Below are 23,658 nucleotides of genomic sequence, written 5' to 3' on the forward strand. Positions count from 1 at the left end.
GCAGGAAACAAATTGATTTGAAGTTTTCATGGCCTTTTGAAAATCAGCCAATGTGTCATATTATGCGTAATGTATATGACTTTGACATTGGATTATTCCAAAATGCTGCAGTAAAACCACTTGACAATCACCAGGTAGGTAGACTGGGGAGTACTGAGCAAGAATCTGGTGGAGTTTGCAGGAAACAAATTGATTTGAAGTGTTCATGGCCTTTTGATAATGAGCTAATGTGTCATATTATGCATAATGTAGCTATATGACTGCCATTGGATTATTCCAAAAATGCTGCAGTAAAACCACTTGACAATCACCAGGTAGGTAGACTGTGGAGTACTGAGCAAGAATCTGGTGGAGTTTGCAGGAAACAAATTGATTTGAATTTGTCATGGCCTTTTGATAATCAGTCTATGTCAGATTATGCATAATGTAGCTATATGACTTTGCCACTAGATTATTCCAAAATGCTGCAGTAAAACCACTTGACAATCACCAGGTACGTAGACTGGGGAGTACTGAGCAAGAATCTGGTGGAGTTTGCAGGAAACAAATTGATTTGAAGTTTTCATGGCCTTTTGAAAATCAGCCTATGTAAAGAGGGCTATTATAGCGCCACCATGAGGTCAGTCTGACATAGATCTGTACCTAAATGTAATGCCTTCTTGCTTTGTCCATGCTTCACCCTTCCACCAAGTTTCATGAAAATGTGCATATTAGTTTTTGTCTAATTCAAATAAACAGACATACAGACAGACAAATGGCACCACAAACAACCTCATTGACAGTTAATTATTAAAAATGTTGTCTTGAAGAACAATAAAGTAGCCTTAATGACAGATGTATGCATTTCAACAGGGGAAAGTGATAAGCAAAACAGTATCTGTGCTGTTTACAACAATCTCTGTGGCCATTAGTATCTGTTTCTGGGTGTACGAGGCGTACCTGAAGGCACCATGAGGGGCTCACCCACTCTTTACCGTGCAGAGCGAAGTAGACGCTCAATGGATTTTACGTGCAGATAGCGCGACTACGCTTCCTCAAAGTGCGGATGGCGTGACCGCAGTTGATATTGGCACAGTAAGCATTAGAACAATAGTCTGACATCACAAGCTTGTAGACAGGGAGCACTCGTTACGAACAAACAAAAGTAGAGCACGCACATCCACTCAGCATTGCAGGTGACAGTAAGGTCAGTGTTTTGCGGGATTTTCTAATTTAAAGTTTTTAAATCAGTTCTAATATTAAAATCAATGCCGCCTTTGCGGTTTCTATCTCTCCTAATCACCGGCTGGCCGCCGATCACCATCTGCTGGGCTGGTGATGAGAGTGGTGGCCTTGGTGCCGTTGTTTAAGGAGTCTGCCGCTGTAGGTAGAGAGAGAGAGAGAGAGAGAGAGAGAGAGAGAGAGAGAGAGAGAGAGAGCTTTGACATGCTTTGACAACATGCATGGTGTGTCTCTATGTTGAAGACAGGCAGACAGACAGACAGGCAGATAGACAGACAGACAGACAGGCAGGCAGACAGACAGACAGGCTGGCAGATAGACAGACAGACAGACAGACAGACAGACAGACAGGCAGGCAGGCAGGCAGACAAGAGGCAGACAGACAGGCAGACAGGCAGGCAGATAGACAGATAGGCAGACAGACAGGCAGACAGACAGGCAGACAGACAGACAGGCAGGCAGACAGATTGATTTTGATTGATTGATTGATTAGTTTATTTGGTCATATTATTCCAGAAATCAATAATCAATACAAGAATTTTCATATAGATCAAACAGGACCAAAAGGTGTAGACTGAAGCCGGGGCTTATATGTCTACCCTTTTAACACAATCTCAAAAAGCCTTTGTAGTGCAAAAGAAAATATTTAGAGAATTAAAGAAGTGAACTAAAGAAAAATTAAATAAAAAATGTTACTCAAACTGGCGTTGTCTCGGCTAAGTTGCATCGAAATTCCATAATATATAATGTAATATATATATAAACATATCTATATACATATATATATAATATAACTATACCACTGTTTTATATTTAGCCGGCCAAGGTGCCACTTTCTCTTATCTCCATTTAGTAATAATGTTCACAACAAAATCTATTATTTTGACTGTACATTTGGCTTTTTGTGCAGAACATGATGTCCACTCTGTGTGGTTTACATGAATGCTCACATATAAAGTAAATCCACCAGTTATATGTGAGTAATAACATCTGTAATGTACTTAAAGAATAGAGACACATTTACCTTCACAGATCACAGCAGCGTCTTCATAGTGATGACAGTTGTGGGACCCAAACCCTGGATGTCTACAGTCTGTTATTGATGCCTCACTTCCTGAACAGAGGACATCATCCAGCCAGATGGGCCCTCTGCCCTCTCCAAAACTAGCATTCAGTGGTGCTTCCAGGGCTCTGCCACAACCCAGCTGTCTACACACCACCTGAGCATCAAGCAGCTCCCAGTGATCATCACACACTGTCCCCCACTCTCCAAGGTGGAAGAACTCCACTCTGCCAGAACAGGAGCTGCTGTTCCCTCCATCGGCCAGGCGGACCTGCCCCTCAGCTGCAGTGATGTGTGCTGCTGCTGCAGTGCAAACAGGCAACAAATTTGGTATGCATGGCCGATGGACATGCCCAAATCATTTAAAGTGGCAGAGTTATTAGCCAATCAGACTTTCACACAATTCAATGGATCAGAAGTACACTGCACAGTGGCCTATGACCTTGAAACTAGGTGGGCACATCAGTGACAACAGCTTACAGCCGCACCACCTTTGGTGCTGGTAGCCCAACAAACCATTTCAATTTGTGCTAAGCTAACCCAGCGAGCACAAAACGTTTTTTCAACGTTGATTTTTAGTTGAAATCTGGGTGATATTGGGTTTCAACGTCTAAGACCTAATTTCACCCTCTTTTCAACCGGCTAAAATGCGGTTACAACGTCAACGTGTCAAAAAACACAATTTGGTTAATCGTATTGTTAAAACGTTTGTTGTAGCTTGAAATAGAGACAATATTGATAGTGTGTGAATTGGCATTTGTCCAATTTATTGTGTAACTGAGAGTTGAAATCTGGTCTACACGAAAACTACATTTCAACGCATTTTATGTCACATGAAATATCATAAATATGGGACTATATAGGCTATGTGGTGCCAGCAAAAAGCTTCCAGGACACATATGGTTAATAGTTTAGCGCAATACTATAAAATAATGAATTTAGTTCCTGCAGCAGCGTGCATGCATGATGCACAAGTAGCCTATACTTAGTGTACGTTGTGACTGACTAGACCAAAGCAAGTCTGCACTGGTCTGCAACATAATTTTAGTCTGTTACATAATATTATAGTCTTGTACACATCACATAAAATAACCTGTCCTCCCGATTGTTGCGCCTACAATCGTGTAGTCTACAAGTTGTGTGCGAGATAGAGTATATATGTGCCTGGCCCCCCATGCAATACAAGAAAAAGTATAGCTCATGCCGTAGATTTGAACGTGGGAGAACCTAGTTCGAATCCTGTGAGTGGGGTTGAATTTTTAATTTAAGATCTTGGTGCAATATGGTCTAAACTTGAACGTTTAATCAATGTCTGCAAATAGTCGGTGAAAAAACTTTCACTCTTGAACCTTTCTTCTTGCACGTTTTATCAACGTTTACCCTAAACGTTTTTTAAACGTCTTTTCAACCTAAAAATGCTCGCAGGGTTAGATCAATTATGACAGAGGCTGTTTCTGTGAACTGTGACCTCTGGTGTCAACAACACCAACATCTGACAAGTCCAGAAATGTGTGGGTCAAACACTGTTCCGAAAACATGTGGAGTGTAAGAAATATTTAGAGAGGACATTCAAACAGCCATCATATCCTGTCATCAAAAAAACAAAAAATATTTAAATTAATGTATTCATTTATCTATTTTTAAACCTTTGTTTACATACTCAAAATACGATCTGTCTGTACTACTAGTACCAACTAGTCTCTCCCACTCATACATACACATACTACTCACTTTACATCACGTACCTGCACTAGACATGACTTGCACTACAATATTCCATTTCTATATTCTATGTTCTTTTTATTTTCCTCTTTAACTAAGTTCTGTTTGTAGTTTCTAGTTGGATTCTTTATTGTAATTCTTGATCCGTCTTTGTGAATCATGTGCCCGTGCTTTTCATACATCCTCTCACCGTTTACTCTGTGTAAGCTCTCTGTGTGAAAATAAACACACTTGAACTTAAACTTAATACACACACATTTAAGGCTGTTTAGCAGACATTTTATCCAAAGCACAGTATGAGTGCAAACAATTCTCGCACGCGTGGGAATTGAACCCCTCACCCTGGCAGTGTTAGTGCCTTGCTACAGGACCACAGAATCTATGAGAAACGTAGTCTACCTGATGATTCCATACTTTGATTCATCTGCTGGTCGCTCGTCTCTCCATCTTCACTGATGTACCCAGGTGGAGGAGTCTCTGTTACACACACACACACACACACACACACACACACACACACACACACACACACACAAGGGACAGCATGCGATCACACACGCTTAATGCAAATAGACCAGGTGTAATCACCTAGGATTTCACCCTAGAGGAGAGTTGTTGGCACACTTTTAAGTCACACAGGATTTCACCCTTTGATAGGCACACTTTAAATGAAGCTTAAGTGAAAATTCTTTAAGAGAGACGGTATCTAATGTCATTCATTCACTTTTCATTAATTCACTCTCCTAGGATAAAACTCTAGCTGTCATACCCACTTCTTAATCAACCTGCATTTTCCTGTTCTAGGAGAAACCCTTTAGTTGTCACGGGCTCTCATTCATCCCTCCTGTCCTCATTCACATCTTTCCCTGTCAGGAGAAAACCTTTTAATGTCACACCCACTCATTCATAAAACTCAGTCACCAATCACCCCTTTCCCGCTTCCACCTAGCGTCACGGTTTGTGGGCGGTATCATTTAGATTTAGCCAATCAGAGCATGACACATCTTCCCATTCAGCCTATCATGATCTACCGTCACAGCTAAAAACCTCCCGTTTTCTCTCTGTGTCATCTCATTGGGTTCCAGTGCGTTCCTCTCTGAGGTCTTCAGATTCAGAAGCCTTCTCCAGCAAGTCTACTTCACCACCACCAGGTCTAGACTCCACAGGGGGGATATTCAATCTACTCTGGCTGCATCCACCCCTGCTGATCATGACGTCATAATCAAGCTGATGTCATGATGGAGTCTAATCGCCAAAACTATTATCTATATTATGTGCCTACAGGCTCATGTATCTTATCTAATAAATCACTGTCATTCAAGAAATGGTCTCTCTGGTTGAATTCACACTCCTATAGAGGCGCACATGGCTAGCCAAGGTGGGACAGACGGAGAATGCTGTCACAGACCTGTCATTCTCCCATGCCTATTAGTAATGTAATAAACCTTGGTTTAGATATGAAATATCAACTGGACAGGCTAAACAGCACTGCTGCCACCTTTGTTTAGCCGGTATGGTCCGGTGTCAGATACCTGAGTACAACCCACACATACAACGACGTTAGAAAAAGAGATGCACTTTAATTGGAACAATGGAACAACAGTAATGTGACCCGGGCAGAGAACTGGCCAGTCTATAGCATTTCCCCCTTACACAGGTCAGCCCCCCTAGCCCACCAACAGCCCTCTCTCAGCGAGAAGATGAACTGAACCCCCTTATAAACACACTAGGGTAAAACACACTCATGTAATGTTGCAGAAGGCGCTAAGCGAACACGCTTAATGCTGTAGCCTACTGCTTAAAGGCCACACAGGATGTCCCCATAATTGCTACAGCGTACTCAAATCCCACAGGATTCCACCCCCTAGATATAGCGGGCACGCTTCAAGTCACCCTGGAATTCACCCTATAAATATAGGCACACGTTGAGTCATACAAGATGTCACCCTATAGATGGGCTATAGACACACTTTTAAATCACACAGGATTTCACCCTATGTAGACGTAAGCACACGATAAGTCTCACAGGATTTCCCCCCATAGAGGTAGGCAGTAGGCACACTTTAAACGTCACACTCATCACTTTAAATCACACCAGATTTCACCCTATATAAATATAGGCACACTTTAAGTCACACACTTTAAGTCGCACACTCAGAGCACCAATAGGCTGACCAGGGCGGGACAGACCTAACTTTTCCATACCCGTAGCTAACTTTCCCCAGTTCCCACTGAGTCACACCAAAGCTGTTAGAGATAAAATCATCTAACATAAATGAACATGGACAATAACTGACAAGACTACACAGTATCACACAGAACATAAATCATGTAGGCTACTCTTTAATAAAAAAATGTCTGAAAAATGTATTTGAGATACAAATACGTATTTTGTATTTTGAAAATACATAAAAATACATTTTATAAAAACTGATAAAGAGCTGCAACAATTAGTCAATCCATCAATTCATTGCCAAATATTACATTAATTGCCTATTTTGATCATCTATTCATCATTTTGAGCCATTTCTGTAAGGAAAATGTCCTAATTCTCTCATTCCAGGTTCTCAAATGTGAAATGTTCTGGTTTCCTAGATGGTAAATCGTCTCTTTAGCCCTCTGTGACAGTATTCTCCTTTGTGTACCCTCTAACACACTACAGTTCTTTCAGTTTTAGCTGTTTTTCAGCACAGCTAATTTCTCCCTCACTTGCAGCTGTTAATCACCTTCTGTGAGGGCTTTTGACTTACAGGCAGCATTTCTACATGTTAACCTCAAGTTTTGGAACTTTGACCATGTTAGCCCTAGATATCTGACATCATAACAGTATCCCTGGAGATGATGTACCATGGCTGCAGTTATGGAAATCGCCGGCTCCATGGCCTCCCAAAATCATGACTGACTGACAGACAGACACCGCCCACCCACCTTGGTGCGATCGTGCAACTGTGCGCTCATACTACATCAGTTGCTCGAGTGACATCACTGATGACATCACAACTGCCTGAGTGACATCACAGTTGGGCAATCAGTTGCTTGAGTGACATCACTGATGACATCACACTTGATCGAGTGACATCACTGATGACATCACAATTGCTCAAGTGACATCACTGATGACATCACAATCGTGACGCACACTGCCACCACACACACTGCCACCCACTTTGCCAATTTTAATTAAGAAGATAATTAGTTGTGTCTTTCTAATATGATACACTGGTTTGAATATGCAGTAAACCGTTTCATTTGCAGATAGGCCAGTGCATGCAATATCTAATCATCAATTTATATTAGTAATTTATCTCTGGGGGAATTTCTACCAATACAAGGCTTCATACTAGTTTAGATGAATAAGTGATGTGAAGTCTGACTCAAGACCCACGAGAAAAAAGTATTTTATGTATTTAAAATACACAAAATACAAGGTCTGAAAGTATTTTGATACAAATTACATCTTATTTTTCTCGGTCCAGCCAAATACAAATGACAAAATACACAAATGTATTTGAAATACGTATTTTAAATACATGTATTTCAAATACTGCCCTCGCAGGCAGGCAGACAGACAGACAGACAGGCAGGCAGACAGGCAGGCAGGCAGGCAGGCAGACAGACAGACAGACAGACAGGCAGACAGACAGGCAGGCAGACAACGGCTAACACCTGTACCACCTCAGAACTCAACGACTTCAGTGATTACATTAACTCCACCACACCATACAAGCCCCTATTCTCCCACAGGCCTTCAGCGCTAAAACGGGCCTTAAACGCAAAAAAACGTGCCTTGCGCCTGCCTCGGGAAGATATCAACATGGCTTTACCCATAGGAAAAAGAAGTTGTAAGTTCACTGCCTGGCATGTCCCAGCATGCATTGTGCAGCTCCATTTAGCTACTAAATAGCAACCAAATGAGCCGAAATAGATATAAAAGGTAGATCTAATTAATGTGTAATGGTAACACAACCTGCAATTGTAGAACACTTCAATATTGGACCAAATAAAACATCGAAATGAAAACACCACCCTATGTGAAACATATATGTCCTCCTGGGCCTATATATATCCCTTGTCGATTTAACGTGATTTAGATAAGTGACAGCGGAATGCTCTTCTACTGTCATGTGTTGTAGCCTGTGATGTTCGCTCCAATAACCTGGCCCTACTTTATTAGTGGCCGGGCCAGCGAAGCGGCAGGGCGGCCTAGCGCAGTTAGCTGCAGTTAGTAACTGCTGCTAGGCCTTAAACGCAGTTTCTACGCCGATTGCAACTATAGGGCCCATACCTCCGTTTTACGGAACATTCCAGTGAGAAAATTAATTTCCTTGATCTCACCATCTATAATAAGAACATGGAGGCCTATTCAGTACCATTTACCGCAAACCACTTAGTAGGAACACCCTGTTGAGAGCAGATAGCCATCACCAAAGCAAAGCTGCCAACAAACAGTTTTAGACTTCATCGAATTATTTGGCATAATACATCAAATATTGTGTCAACTGTCGATGAGGATCAACGGTTCTGACAACACAACTAAACAGCCTGTTTACAAACATATATAAGCAAATTATGACTCCAAATCTGAATCTCTTACCTTGCTCCGAGACACACAACGGCAGAAATAGTAGGCCTATCAAATACAAGATGGACTTCATCTTCGAAGAGAGAAAACCAACTTAACCCAGGGATGATGGCACAAATGAGGCTATATATACCACCACCACCGCTTAGGTGATTGGCTCAGCAGATCAGGAGAGACAGCTGTCCTTAGCTGATTGGATATTGGGAAATGGAGAAGCAGTTGTGATGTCACTAGTGATGTCACTCGAGGAAGAGGAATTGTGATGTCACCAGTGATGTCACTCGAGCAATTGTGATGTCATCAGTGATGTCACTCAAGCAATTGTGATGTCATCAGTGATGTCACTAAGGAGTTACACACCCTGATTTGGGGGGGGGGGTCTACCAAGGCCACTGGTTCGCTGGCACTTGGCCGCAGCAGTTTGCCGGCAAGGATCAGTCCTCCGCATTATATGAAATGTACCCGATAGTGGATGCTTGTCACATATGGGGGAGCTTCTGGGTGCGTAAAAGGATAGCAGTCAAATGTGATAATGCTGCAGTAGTCGCCATCATCAATAAAGGACGATAATCTTCCCCGGCCAGACAGACAGGCAGACAGACAGGCAGGCAGACAGACAGGCAGGCAGGCAGGCAGACAGACAGACAGACAACGGCATAACACTTGTACCACCTCAGAACTCAACGACTTCAGTGATTACATTAACTCCACCACACCATACCTCCGTTTTACTATATGGAACATTCCAGTGAGAAAATTAATTTCCTTGATCTCACCATCTATAATAACGAACATGGAGGCCTATTCAGTACCATTTACCACAAACCACTTATTAGGAACACCCTGTTGAGAGCAGATAGCCATCACCCGAAACAATTCATCAAAAACATCCCGGTGGGTCAATTCCTCCGATTGAAACGAATTTGCAGCACGGAGGATGAATTTATTCTTAAGGCTGGGGAGATGGAGCAGCGCTTCTCGGACAGAGGGTATGCCGAGACTGACATCGCGGCAGCCTATGAAAGAGCTGTGCGCACCCGGAGAACCCGCCTCCAACAAAACTGTCGGTACCGTACAGCCACCTCTCCCATCAGCGGAGCCATCAAACAGATCATGGTGAAACACTGGCACATTCTTCAGTCGGATCCAATCATGAAGTCCCTCTGTACTGATCCCCCCCGAATCGCCTTCAGGCGAGCCCGATCAGGTTAGTAGGCTACACAGCACCATGACTCCACCCCCGTCTACTCTCACCTGGCTACCACCCCCTCCCTCGGGTTTCTACAGATGTGGCCACTGTAGGCTACTCTACAGATGTGGCCACTGTAGGCTACTCATTGCTCCACTCCTCTGACACAAAACATTTCCTTCACCTCCGAAAAAATATCCTATCAAGTCCTTCATAAACTGTAGTACCACACATGTGATCTACATGCTGAAATGTTTGTGTGGGAGTGTATAGGACAAACCAAACGTGCATTAAAGCTCCGCATTGCTGAACATAAAACGGCCATACGCACCCAAAATCTGGACTATGCAATAGCAAGACATTACAAACAAGCAAACAACAACAAATGGCTCAGTCGCCTCCCTTAAGTTCTGGGGGATAGAGAAAGTCTCTTCCCCACAGAGAGGTGGCAATATTGTCACAAAACTGTTGAGGCGTGAAGCCTTCTGGATTCACACACTGAATACGGTGCTGAGCCTAATGGACTTAATGAGCTCAGCCTCTCCTGCTTCCTCTGTACTGATATTTGTATTGTGTAGCCTATATATGTTTCTACCAGGGTGAAAGTGGATTGAAATTCTTGCCGGTGTCATGCCGAGTTTTGCACCCCCGCCGAGAATTGCACCCCACCATATTTTGGGACTGTTTAACTTAAAAACAGGGATGCAAATCTCGGCAGGTACAAACTGCCGAGATTTGCACCCCCCTCCATAAAGCTAGGAGAGATCCCCAGGTCTCGAGGTCCTCTGTACCCGGATTTTAAGCACCAAAGTCGGCTTCCATGAGCAGTGGCGTGCCTGACCAAGTTGGTGCCCTAGGCAAGAATTTTTGCTGGTGCCCCCCCCCTCCCCCCTCCCCCAAAGAAAATATAATAAAAATTATATCGCAGCTAATCCAGCACTGCAGTGCAGGCTCAGAATCGCCCTTCCCCAGTGGCGCTGGAAGTACTTTTAGGTAGGGGGTGCTGTAAGGAAGGGTCCCTCGGTGCTGCCCGCGAGGGCAGCGGCGAAGAAAATTTTACGTTTTTTGGACTTTCATCCATATTTAGAAGAATATTTAATTTTAAATTAACAATCGGATTATACTGTTGTGATGTCATTATTCAGTATCTTCTCCTTTTATCACTCACTTTCATGTAAGCACCTGCTCTCCCTTTAGTCGTTTTACACTACAACAGACAGAAACACAGGCATAAACACTGAACTTATTATTATTATTATTATTATGGAAAACCAGATTATGATGAAAATCAAACACTTTTGAAATAAGATTAGAGCTGGGAAGCACAAACTGTTTTTTAATGCATCTTGTTGGTGGTATAAACACAAGACAGCCAAATCCAACAATTTCAAAAATCCATTTCTTGCCACCAGGGGGTGCTGCAGCACCCTCAGCACCCACCTTCCAGCTCCCTTCCCCCACTCTGGGAAAAAACTCCGAGCAGGTAGAAGGGGGCGCGGCCGCGCAGTGGGTGGGGTGGTATGGATTAGGGACCATGGTGAAAGTGCTGCAGCCCGGGCAGCCAGAAAGCCAGAATTAGAAAAATGATTTCACTATTATTTAAAGACTTAAGACGTTGTTCTTCTTATTTTTGTCTACTATTGTAAAATAATAGTAGGCCTATTATCATGAAAAAGTATTTGTAAAAAAGATTTTTTTTTTTTTTTTTTTTTTTACCCTCTCTGGCGCCCCTAACGGCTCAAGCGCCCTTAGCATTTGCCTAGTTCGCCTAATGGATGGCACGCCACTGTCCATGAGCCAGAAGAGAGCCCCAAGCATGGAAGTCACCTCCAAGTCATTTAATGCATCAAAGTCGGTCTCCATGAGCCAGGACAGACCCCCTGGCTTGGAGATCACGTCTACCCAGTCAATTATGTCATTTTTAAACAGTTAAGTTTCCGTATAAATCATTACAATATGGTCCCGGAAGGTGGGGATGCAATTCTCGGCGGGGGTGCAAAACTCGGCATGACACCGGCCATCAAGCCATTCAGTCTCCCAATACATGTAAATGTAAAATGATTATGTCCATTAGCTGGAAAGTGAACTAGGTCGTAAAAATGATCTAATGTTCCTTGATTACTGCTGCCCTCTTCTGGTTGTAAGCTGCTAGTGCAAGTCTGCCTAAGAATGCATCTGCCCCTTAACAACCATTTCCTTATCAAGGACCCATCATTTAATCTACGGATGCGCCACAGAACCCCCATTTGATGAGATTTTGTTTCTTTAGCCCAAATCTGAGATTTTTTTAAATAGTTATATAGTTGGACATGAACACTATACATTTAATTAATCCGTTTGCTGGGGACCCCCTAGAACCCCCCCTAGAACCCCACATCGAGAACCACTGCCTTAACACACTCAGTGCAGGAATTTCTGTGGTTTGACTGGTAAAAAAAAGAAAAGAGAAAGACCATAGCTTTTCTGTGTAGATTGTCTGAATGGCATGCCTCAAGTAAAAAGTTAATAAATACAAGCATGACTTAAGTCTATGTGTAAAGAAAAAGCAACACATAAGGAAGAAGACTTTAGAATTTTTATTCAGTGTTAATACAATAAATATACAAAACTCAAATGACTCAACATGCGAATGAAGGAGAAACCAGAGTGCATCTGTAAAGGACAAGGAAATTCAGAGCAATAGCCGACCATCTGTACATTTGACAAAATATACAAATATCCCTCAGTGTTTTTTAAATAATTAAAAAAAAAATCATTGTCACAGATGAGTACAAGAAAATTTCATGTATTTCACATCATTTTCCAGTGTTTCTAGCACACATCATGTTACCGATGATAACGCACAGCATAAAGCCACAATCCATATACAACACAGCTCATATTGGAGTCTACTGCCTTTACATTAAAGGTATGTACGACAAAATTTTTGGAGATTGGCATATTTGCCATATTCCCTAAGACACAATGCCCTTCTCTTTCCTGTGTGTGCAGTAGAAAGTGGACTGGTAGTCACTGGTAAGCACTTTGTAACTGTGTTTTGAAAAGTGCTATATAAATAAAGTTTATTGTTATTATTAGTCCGTGGGACTAGCTAGCCTACCCCTGTTAAGTCACCAAATAATACAGTCACCAAATACACATTCCAACAGCGCCAAAATGCTCTTATGTAGTAGACGTTGTGACTTGTGCATTCACCACATTATAAAATAATGTAAAATTACGAGACTTTGTAATTTTCAAAGCAAATAAATAGCCGGTGATGATGGTGAACACGAGTCACACAACATGTATATTATAAGAGCGTTTTGGCGCTGTTGGAATGTGTATATTTGGTGACTTAACGGGAGTCCCGCCGACTAGCAGTCATTGTGCTAAGCTAACTAGCAGGAGGGCGCGTCACTTTCTACTGCACGCACAGAGAAGAGGAAGAAGGGCAACTATCTTCTCGTCATTGGGAATATGGCAAATTGGTGAATCTTTCAAAAATGTTGGCGTGTCGATTCAGATTCATTTTCAAAACCGCAGGAATAACCTATGCAGATTGGTGCATAGGCACACTCACGCGTACACACACACACACGTACAGTACATACTGGTTAACTCACGCATACAGTACATACTGGTTAAGGTACTATTGGTCTAAATAAAGTCAGTATGAATAAGGAAAAAGAGAAACGACAAACACAGGTATCTTGAAGCAAAGCCTCAACAAGAATTGTCTTCAATAAGTCAGAAGGATCCCACAGCCGAACTTCACCTTGCACAGATTTAAGAGCAGTAAATACACTGAAAGGCCCATTTCCCTCGATTTACACTCACACAACACACATGCATAGCATATGTATCTGACTTGAACATTAAAGCGCAATACAGTGAACTGAACATGGACATTGAGTCCGAACATAGAAACCGAATGACTTCAAATTGTTCAAAAGGACATTGCTAGCAATGCAGGTAGAATGAATTTCAAGATTTGTTTTTGGTGACTGCACACCAATGGAAACGAAAGAGGGTAACACAGACGGAGACAACCCCCATCTCCAGGAGTGAAGCATTGGTTTGTGCTCTCGCTGGAGTTCAGTGATAGTCAATCCCCAATAATGGTCAATTTATGAATATACAAGCAATTATCAGCAATCAGCACACCGATATTACTGGCCAGTGTTGTCATCTTTTAAGTGATTTTTTATTGCGAGGGTTTGATGCACAGCATATATTTCAAAAAACAGACACTTTTTTTCTCAAAGGAGACATCTGCTGCCATTTCCCCCCTTGTCATGCAAGTGAAGAGTATCCTGAGTAAAACTGAGGTAAATCTCCATTACCCAAGAAAGGCTGGAGACAACTTGCGCTTTCTTTCTCTTCAAACATTGTATAGACATGCAGCTCTATGTACAGAATAGAGGACCCATCATGCGATCAGCGTCTCTGAATAAGAATAAATTAATTTCTTTTGAGCAAATGATTGAGAAATGAACCTTATAGATTTAGCATCTTCTCCAATGAGCAGGAAGGCATGAGACCATTATAAATAATGACACGCAGCAGTTGCTGCAGTGTGCATACAGAAACATGATGACGACGACTAGAGTAAGGTGCAGCTTAATATAATTTCACAATGATGGACATGTAGATCATTCAAGGCAAAAATACTTTAAGCAACAAATACTTGAAAGCTATTAAGGAAGTAAGACTACACACTTTGTGAAAGTCAATTCTGAGGAAAGCAAAGGAAGATAAATAGACTGTCACGTGAGAGATCGAAAGGCAAGGCCGTGTGTACTGGAATGCACAGCATTCATCTTCAACAATACCAAGTAGCTCCACCAGGGGGCAGCGTCAAGAGGGGCCATTTAACAAGCTCCTCTACAAAGTTACAGTAGGGTTTGCTCTTGAAGGACATTTGAAGGAACACATGATAATCCACCCAGGAGGAGAGAAACAATTTCTTTGCTCAGTCTGTGGTAAAGGTTTTGGTAAAAAAAAATGTCTTGAACAGACACATGTTAGTCCACACAGGAGAGAAACAATTTCTTTGCTCAGTCTGTGGCAAAGGTTTTGGTCGTAAAGCTGACTTGAAGACACACATGATAATCCACACAGGAGATAAACAATTGAATTGCTCAGTCTGTGGTAAACGTTTTGGTCGTAATTAAGGACACTTGAATTATCACATGACAATCCACACAGGAGATAAACGTTTTAATTGCTCAGTCTGTGGTAAAAGTTTTGGTCATAAAGGACACTTGAATTACCACATGATAGTCCACACACGTGAGACAGAATTTAAGTGCTCAGTCTGTGGTAAAAGTTTTGCTCATAAAGGACACTTGAACAGACACATGATAATCCACACAGGAGAGTAAACATTTAATTGCTATCTGTGGTGGAGGGGGGATTTGATTGTGCATGCAAGTATGTACTGTGGATGTGTGTGTATGTATGTGTGTTATACACACACACACACACACACACACACATATATATACATTACATATGTATGTATGTATATGTGTATGTATGTATAATGCTTTGTGTTAGTTAGAAGTAGTAATTTTACCACAGCCCTCAGTTGCTTTACGCAGGATGCTGCAATTTGGCACATTTTAATGTATAAATAGGCAAGTTACCCCACTACAACTCCTCCAAGTGTAATTAATGTTAAATGTTGATGAATGCTGATTTCATGTTGAATAAGCATAATTTTGTTATAGATTGCTACTTACTATTTTACAAAGAATAAGACATGACAGAGCTGGCTTTGCCTTTCAACGGCATACTGTAGAGCCTACAGTGGAATCTGCTGATAGTGATCACGGTTATAGTGATCAGTGGATCAAAAGGCTTGGTACAGAATCATTCCTATACACATCCTGTTTGAATTATTCACTTATAGTAATCAGGAGAATGCTTACAGTGAGTAAGTCACTTTGGGTCTTCTCATACATGAGAACAATGGAGAAAATGTATAAAACTACAGTAATTTTATATATTTTTTTATAAATTACAAACTGCCAAAAATGAACCACTGAGATGCAGCAGTGATATTGGTACCGGTACATGTCTGTATCGCAGCATCTCTGTCTTTCTATGCGAGACTGCTGTGTTTGAAACAGCTGGAGACCTATAGGCTAACTTACTGTACAGTGGTAGACCTATAGGCTAACTTACTGTACAGTGGTAGACCTATAGGCTAACTTACTGTACAGTGGTAGGCCTATAGGCTAGCTTACTGTACAGTGGTAGACCTATAGGCTAACTTACTGTACAGTGGTAGGCCTATAGGCTAACTTACTGTACAGTGGTAGACCTATAGGCTAACTTACTGTACAGTGGTAGACCTATAGGCTAACTTACTGTACAGTGGTAGGCCTATAGGCTAACTTACTGTACAGTGGTAGACCTATAGGCTAACTTACTGTACAGTGGTAGACCTATAGGCTAACTTACTGTACAGTGGTAGGCCTATAGGCTAACTTACTGCATGTATTTTGAAAGTCAATAGACAGAAGAGACACAGGTGATTGGTCAGGACAGGAGAGAGACAGGTGATTGGTCAGGACATTTGGTCCGCCAGCTGAGGGACGTCCTTTGTGCACAAGTCAAAGTTGCATTCCCACAGCCGCCTCACCCTTTGTGTCGCCTCAAGTAATCTTTCGAATGTTCCCACTCTACTGCTTTCCTTAGTTTAGGAGAACATAACTAAGTGGTTGCATTATGATTTAACCACTTCTTACTAGAGTACTGTCGTTTTATGCACAAAAGTTCACTTAGGCCTGAATATTGGACTTCTTCTTCTGCAGACACAATGCACATTCCAGGGTGCACACCCTTTCTTGAACATCAATTGTAAGGACTTTTCAAGGTCCAATTCCCTCCAATTCAAGGACCCAACATGGCATAGTTTGAGACATGGATCAAGGTTAATTAGGCTATTGTTACCACTGAAAAGTTTTATAATGAGAACTAGCAGGCTAAGTGTCACTTGTTCATTTCCATCAGCCATCAATTTCCCTAAAGTCTAACCTTGTTGTAAATAGACTGAGAAACTCCATCTCTTGTGGCGTCAGGCTTTTTAATGGGTTGTAGTTAAGCGTTGATTGTATTTTTGATGTTGGTGTTTGTTTTAATAATGCATAATGTATGTGTATTTTTTGTTTTTTTGCAAGTGTACATTCTGCATAATTCAATCATGTATTGCAAGTCAGAATGATTAAACTCAAACTCAACTTGTTCCACTCACACACGTTCTTTTGCTAACATTAGCCTGCCATCATGCAACATCATAATGTGACGGACCCCTTTGGTGCCAAGCGCTCTGCGGGCCCGCACTCCCCTGCTGCAGCTTAGAGGTCGGAGGTCAACACAACAGGCTGCACGTTCATGTAACCCTCCTTTCTCCTTATTGCATGGCCATATGGCACAGCTTATCCCCGCAGCCTGCCTCCAGTGAGTCAGACTGCAAACATTTATGTCAAGTTAAAACCGTCTATATAAGAATAGCTTAAAAAAAAAAGATACAATGGCAATGCAAGAAAAGAGAAGCATCGTGTTTCGAAGATAAATAAATGCGAAAATGAGTAGTGCAGTGTGCGGACTCGACTTTTATTTTTCATTGTCTTCTCCATTTGTCTGCCACCTGCGCCTTCCAGATTTTCACAATACCAACAACAAAGGGGCAAATATATTCCCACAGACTGACAAAAGTGCACACACACGCGCACACGTAGATATTATGTACATACCAAGTTACCTTTTTCTACCTTATTGTTCACACATAATAGTTCAAACATAATAGTGGTAGAGATGGCGGATGATGAAGATGTTTAAAAAGCAGTAAATTCCTAAAATCAACTACCGTACAATAAAATGGCTATTTCAAGAGATGTCAGCCATGACAACAGTAACAATAGCTCTGTAAAGTATTTGCCTTTTATACGGCATTAAAACAGTTCTCTGAATACTTAAGATGGGTTCACCCCTAAATTATATAATGACTTACAAAACGTATATGGATTTCTAGATGCAACACAAAACAGTGGTCACACAAGAATCTGGAGGATGATACAGCGACCTCATTGGTTGAACACAATGTAAAAGATTATTACACATGATTGAATATATTGCATAAGACTGATTGTTTTTCTTTTTTCCCTCAAGTATTATGACAGTTCTGTACCAAGGGTAAGAGAAATGGCTTTTTGGGTATAATCGTCATCAGCATCAAATACCCTCATCAAATAAATCCCTGGAGGTTCAAGTACGGAGACGGACAGAACTGAAATACTCATGAAGAGGAATGTCTCAAAACAGGGTAGCTTAAAGGGAATGCAACGTGGAGTAACACTTGTATCCTGACATCCTATTGAAATAGGCTATCAGATCTATATTTGAAACATGCAGGTTGTGATGTTGAGCAGCGAGTGACCTGCAGGTCCACACTGCTGTGTCAACCGTTTCCTAGATTAGTTTGAAATTCTAGTCGATGTTCTCACAATAAAGGTGTTTTTCAAGATGTGACTTACTCTATCAGTTCCAAGTAAATCCCAGTACAGTCACTGTGATCTTTATTCGATTCTAAATACTACAACATAACTGTAGTTGGTTTTCTAATCTAAATACTCTTATACTACTGAAGATATGTTTAGGTTAGATGTTTACAGATTTATCAAGGAAATGTAACTTTTACCCCCGACAATACTGCCTTGTGTTCTTAAATCAAGAAAAATTAAATATAACTGAACATCTGACCAAACTGCAGAATCTCTAATATCTAATGTATCTATTTATGCTCTTGATCATAGGCAAATAAGACCAATCAAATATTGTGATCTATAAAGTGCATAAAAGTGGATAACAGCATTGTGTAATTAATTGTCGAATTAATTGTCTTGTAATAACGATGACGCCTGCTTCAACAAACACTGTAAATATGGCTAATACATCGTCCTTTAGTGTGACACTTCTGTTCAGGCTTTCGCTGTGTCACAAATAACAGCATAAACGACAAAATACTTAAAGGAGATTTCAAGTACTTGTGAAAGTCAGTGTTAAAGCTTACTCTCAAGTCAAAGAACCCTTTTAACGATCCCACGAGGAAGTGGCATTTTCTATTTGGATGCACGTTGTCAAATTCTGAAACTTTGTCTAAATCTGGAGGTTTAGGATGATGGCGCCACATCAGAAGCTTGAAGAAAAATGTCTGGGACAGTGATCTCAGTTCAGAAGTAGTTTGATCACTATTGGAAGGTGCAAAGCTAAGATCAAAGCCTGTGTCTGTTTGCACTGTTGGAGAAGAGAGCTCTGCATCGTGTGCAGACGTTCAGCGAGAGGAGAGGAAGTCTTCAGTAAGGAATCTGGTTCTGGTAATACTGAAGCATGTCATACGTTTTGCTCCTGTTGAGAGAATAACGCAACAAACAGAGTATTAGCGATGGGAATAGTGGCGAATGCAAACCTTATACCATGTTTACGTCGTCACAACCAGCAGCACAGTTATAGCAAGATTAGCATATGAGGTGCACACGTTGAGTGATGAGAGAACGGAGGTAAGAGGGCGAAGAGTCTCCATCTCACCTGCTGCTGAGGAAACAGCTTTGGATGATCTTAATGATGAAAGCCGCGGCTTCCTTCTCGCTCAGCTGAGGGTTAAAGCGTCCTCTGAAAAACAAACACGTTCATGTCTTATAAACAGATATTTGCATAGAAGATAGAAATAACCGCCTCTTGGTTGTATGCCTCCGCCAACAAGTCAAGTGAGCAGTCTACATCCATGTCTGTCCAGACTCATACAAGCACAAATACCTTGAAGCCCACGGCGCGGTGGTGTGGCCGTTCAGCCTTATGTCACTTTAGGCAATGTTTGGGGGGTACCTCAACAACACGGTTAACAGTTTTCAACATGGAAAATGGTCCTACCCCTACCCTAAGCCACCCACATCCCTCCAACCAAAGTGGCCAGGGACAGTGAAGTTTGCTGAATCTGCTACCTCTGCGATCTGACCCCGGATGAAGCGGATGAAGATGGTTGGATATGATAGATGGATGACATCCATAGTAGTACAGTAGTTACCTATAAAAGCATTTTGATTTGAGCATACAGTATGGAAGAGTATGGAGGGGAAATGTCAAAATCTGAGATAGGTGCCTGATTCTAACTCATATACTGTATTACACAGACATACTGCTGTATAGTACACAGACATACTGCTGTAGTACTATTACACATACATACTGCTGGATATTACACAGACATACTGCTGTAGTACTCACTTAACCCTATATTACAGACATACTGCTGTAGTACTGTCCCATATATTACACAGACATACTGCTGTAGTACTCACTTAACCCTATATTACAGACATACTGCTGTAGTACTCACTTACCCCTATATTACACAGACATACTGCTGTAGTATTCACTTAACCCTATATTACAGACATACTGCTGTAGTACTGTCCCATATATTACACAGACATACTGCTGTAGTACTCACTTAACCCTATATTACAGACATACTGCTGTCGTACTGTCCCATATATTACACAGACATACTGCTGTAGTACTCACTTAACCCTATATTACAGACATACTGCTGTAGTACTCACTTAACCCTATATTACAGACATACTGCTGTAGTACTCACTTAACCCTATATTACAGACATACTGCTGTAGTACTGTCCCATATATTACACAGACATACTGCTGTAGTACTCACTTAACCCTATATTACAGACATACTGCTGTAGTACTCACTTACCCCTATATTACACAGACATACTGCTATAGTACTGTACCATATATTACACAGACATACTGCTGTAGTATTCACTTACCGCTATATTACAGACATACTGCTATAGTACTGTACCATATATTACACAGACATACTGCTGTAGTATTCACTTACCGCTATATTGCAGACATACTGCTATATAGTACTTCTGTTCTAACCCATATATTACACAGACATACTGCTGTAGTATTCACTTACCGCTATATTGCAGACATACTGCTATATAGTACTTCTGTTCTAACCCATATATTACACAGACATACTGCTGTAGTACTCACTTACCCCTATATTACAGACATACTGCTGTAGTACTGTACCATATATTACACAGACATACTGCTGTAGTATTCACTTACCCCTATATTACACAGACATACTGCTATAGTACTTCTGTTCTAACCCATATATTACACAGACATACTGCTATAGTACTTCTAACCCATATATTACACAGACATACTGCTATAGTACTTCTAACCCATATATTACACAGACATACTGCTGTAGTACTTCTAACCCATATATTACACAGACATACTGCTACTCACTTAAGCAGTTTGATGGTTTGCCCTCTGAAGCACGGTAGTCCAGTGTCCAGCATGAGAGTCACTAAAGAAACCACTGCATCCATGTAGGGGCTGTAAGGTGCAGTATCAGAAAAGCAAACAACAAAGTTACATAGAGACAGAGAAAATGCTCATAGACTACTACAGTACATTAATAGTTTAATTATTTGGCGTGGGGTTGTGCGAGGTGCTTATGGATAGTCAGCAGTGAACCTCCGTATTGCTATGCATGACCAGTGTTTTCCACTAGTGCAGGCAATCAATACATTTTCTGTAAGAGCCAAATATGTGTGAAGTTGGTGTAATGCCCTTTTTTGATGGCTCTGTGGTGGTGGGTGGAGTCTGGGGGAAGTTGGCCGGCCTACAATTACAGGTCTGGCAGTAATCACACTCAGGTGCGTTGGTTTTGCTATCGAATGCTGGAAGCAAACAGTTTTTGACCGTCATCATTTGTGCAGATGGTTTTGTAGCCTTAGATCCGTTATTATTTTATTTGTGCAAGTTATGTGTCCTACACAAGTGCATGATTGTTTATCGTTACACGGACGAAGGTGAAAATAAACACCATACCAACACGTATTCCTGTATGAGCTGTGAATTACTCACATCACCAGCTGCGTTAGGAGACGCGTCAGCTACACGCTAAATCCGATAGCAGCCACCCCTCAACGGCGTAGGTTTGTTTTGATTTTTAGGAGTCAACTCGACCTTACATTAGTCAAAAACTAGGCTTCTGTGGATGTGGGCACTGGACAGTGGAGACGTTTACGCACCGTTTTAGTGCGATTGATGCGCATTCCTGTGCGTTTGGAGCCACGGAGGAGCAGCAGGACGCTGTTTACAAGCCGGTGCCTGGAGGCACAGACTCGTCTGCGGACCGGGCCAGCCGGGCGGCGCGCCAAGCGCGGTGTTGGCGTACCGAGGGCGCACGGACGGGAAGCTGAGCTGACGGGACCGGACTGGGCCAGCCGGGCAGGACGCCGAACAACTGGATTTCCTTCTTTCATTTTTCCTTATGAGGTATTGTAGCGCTATCACCTGAATGGCCATTCATTATTGTGTGCACACAACGTTGCGAGTGTAATTCCAGTGCATTGGTTGCTATATGACTGCCTTCACGCGTGACTTTCATAACATTGTTTGGACCTGCGTGCGCGTATTATCGACCAATTAAAAATAGAGAGGACATGACGGACAGTGAAACTGGAGCAGGCTTGCCTGCTGCCGCTGCTGCGGCCGGGACTGAGTGTGAGGAGGGAAATGAAATGAGTGAAGCATCGGTTAGAAGTAAAAGGGTTAGTCAACCAACTTATAAAGTACTGGCTGCTAAGCTAGATAGCCTGGAAAAAAGAAGGAAAGATAAATTAAACAAAGTTCAAAATGTGAGAAAAAATATGCATGACCTTATGGGAAATAATGACCTGACCAAGGTACAAAATAATTTAATTTTGTTAATTCAAATGTGGGCCGAATTTAAAGTTTTGCATGAGGCCGTCATTGCGGTCATGCCTATGCCTGTTGACGTGCTTGACAGACAAAACACCTGGTTTGAAGCCAACATGATACGTGAAGAGGGTTTCATTTTTGAGGTGGAACAATGGATCTCGACCAATACTAATGATTGTGGTGTTATTGATGAAGGTAACAACAACAATGGTGTGGTTGATAATGTTAACCCAGAAGACAGTATATCAAATGTGGAAACAAAAAAGAGTTTTGGTGGTTCAAAGGTTGGTAAAGCATCCTCTACACGAAGTACAAGGAGTGGTAAAAGCACATCCTCCTCCGCCCGTGTTACGGCGGAGGCAGAGCAAGCTGTGCTACTGGCTCGTGCAGCCACCTTACAGGAGAGGCATGCTGTGGAGAAGGAGGAGGAACAGCAGAAGGAACAGGAGGAACAGCTCAAAGCGCAGCTGAAGGCTCAGGAGGAACAGCTCAAAGCGCAGCTGAAGGCTCAGGAGGAACAGCTCAAAGCGCAGCTGAAGGCACAGGAGGAACAGCGGAGGAGAAGAAGGGAGCAGCTGGAGCTGGACGGAGAATTGGCTGCATCTACTGCTAAATTAGCAGTGTTAAAGGCTGCGTCAGAGTGTGGAAGGCAATCACGGGTACCATCACGTGGAACCAGTTCAGCTTTGAAAGGGGGCAATACTGGACAAACGACCAATCTCACGCTCAATCCATCAGCAGCGTCGTATCAGCCCAGAAGTTCAGCAGCCAAATCCTCCAATCCCATGCCATTGTCACAAAGCATCTTTCCAGCACCGGGTAAGGCCTCAGTGGCAGGGGGGTCGAGGCCAAACACAGTAAGACAACCACTTCCCATTGGAACCAGTCTGCAGTATACACAAATAAACCCACAGGATCATTTCAACCCTCAACCGTATGGAACCACACAACGACAAACTATCTTTACACCAGCAAATGTAACACAGCCTGCATTGGACAATATACCATACACAAGCTTCGTCATGCCAGTATCACTAACACAGGGAGATCTAACCACTATAATGCACGG

The 23,658-nt window shown here is 42.0% G+C and overlaps 1 long non-coding RNA gene across 1 annotated transcript; it reads right to left on the minus strand.

The window, feature by feature from the left end:
- Positions 1-17,375: 17,375 nt before the first annotated feature.
- Positions 17,376-21,187, minus strand: LOC310771484. Its single transcript, XR_014552433.1, has 3 exons — positions 21,126-21,187; positions 19,354-19,437; positions 17,376-19,173 (listed from the first exon to the last, which is right to left on the minus strand). It is a non-coding gene; the product is annotated as an uncharacterized lncRNA (long non-coding RNA).
- Positions 21,188-23,658: the final 2,471 nt, after the last annotated feature.

This window comes from Poromitra crassiceps (assembly GCF_964638095.1).
Source record: "Poromitra crassiceps genome assembly, contig: HAP1_SCAFFOLD_698, whole genome shotgun sequence".
NCBI lineage: Eukaryota > Metazoa > Chordata > Actinopteri > Beryciformes > Melamphaidae > Poromitra > Poromitra crassiceps.